This window comes from Octopus bimaculoides, chromosome 11 (genome assembly GCF_001194135.2).
Source record: "Octopus bimaculoides isolate UCB-OBI-ISO-001 chromosome 11, ASM119413v2, whole genome shotgun sequence".
Classification (NCBI taxonomy): domain Eukaryota; kingdom Metazoa; phylum Mollusca; class Cephalopoda; order Octopoda; family Octopodidae; genus Octopus; species Octopus bimaculoides.
The window spans coordinates 58,837,008-58,838,193 of NC_068991.1; positions in this window are offsets into that span (position 1 = coordinate 58,837,008).

Genomic DNA, 1,186 nt, shown 5'->3' on the forward strand with positions numbered 1-1,186 from the left:
AACAGGCTGCTCATGAAATTAACGTGCAAGTGGCTGAGTACTCCACAGACGCGCGTACATTTAACCTAGTTCTCGGGGAAATTTAGTGCGATATATAATGTGACAAGGCTGGCCCTTTTTGAATTACAGGTACAATTCATTTCTGCCAGTTGAGTGTATTAGAGCAACGCGAAAATAAAGAGGCTTGCCCAAGGACACAGCGCGCCCCTGGGAATGGAATTCACGACCTGACGATCGTGAGCCCAATACCTTAACCTAAAGGGTCTCAACCAGGGAGCATATGGCGCTTTGGGGCTCATATAAGAAATATAGTAAATTGGGTTCATTAGTATTTTAAGGGCCCTTGAAAACCATTTCGTCTTAGATATATTTAATGCAAGAAACAGCTTGCTTTTTTGTTTTTCCTCTGGAGCATTATATTAATTCAGTCTACACAAGTTAATGTGGGGAAAACAAAATAGGAAATTCGAAGGAATTATCTATAAACGTAGTTTTTAAACATTAAATGGCTCTGGAGGTTCCACCAGAATAAAACAGATGAAATAACAAAATGGTTGAGAACAACTGCCCAAACCACAATGCCACGCGACAATAACAATGACAGTAGCAAAAACGTTAATACCAGTAATTGCCGTGACAAGAATATCTTTTCTACTCTAAGTACAAGGCCCGAAATGTTTTAGGGAGAGGGCCAGTCGATTAGATCGACCCCAGTACGCAACTGGTGCTTAATTTATCGACCCCGAAAGGATGAAAGGCAAAGTCGACCTCGACGGAATTTGAACTCAGAACGTAGCGGCAGATGAAATACCACTAAGTATTTCGCCCGACGTGCTAACGTTTCTTATTTCTTTATTATCCACAAGGGGCTACACACAGAGGGGACAAACAAGGACAGACAAACGGATTAAGTCGACTATATCGACCCTAGTGTGTAACTGCTACTTCTTTAATCGACCCCGAAAAGATAAAAGGTAAAGTCGATCTCGGCGGAACTTGATCTCAGAACGTAAAGACAGACGAAATACGGCGAAGTATTTCGCCCGGCGTGCTAACGTTTCTTATTTCTTTATTGCCCACAAGGGACTAAACATAGGGGGAACAAACAAGGACAGACAAAGGGATTAAGTCGATTACATTGACTCCAGTGCGTAACTTCTACTTAATTTATCGACCCCGAAAGGAT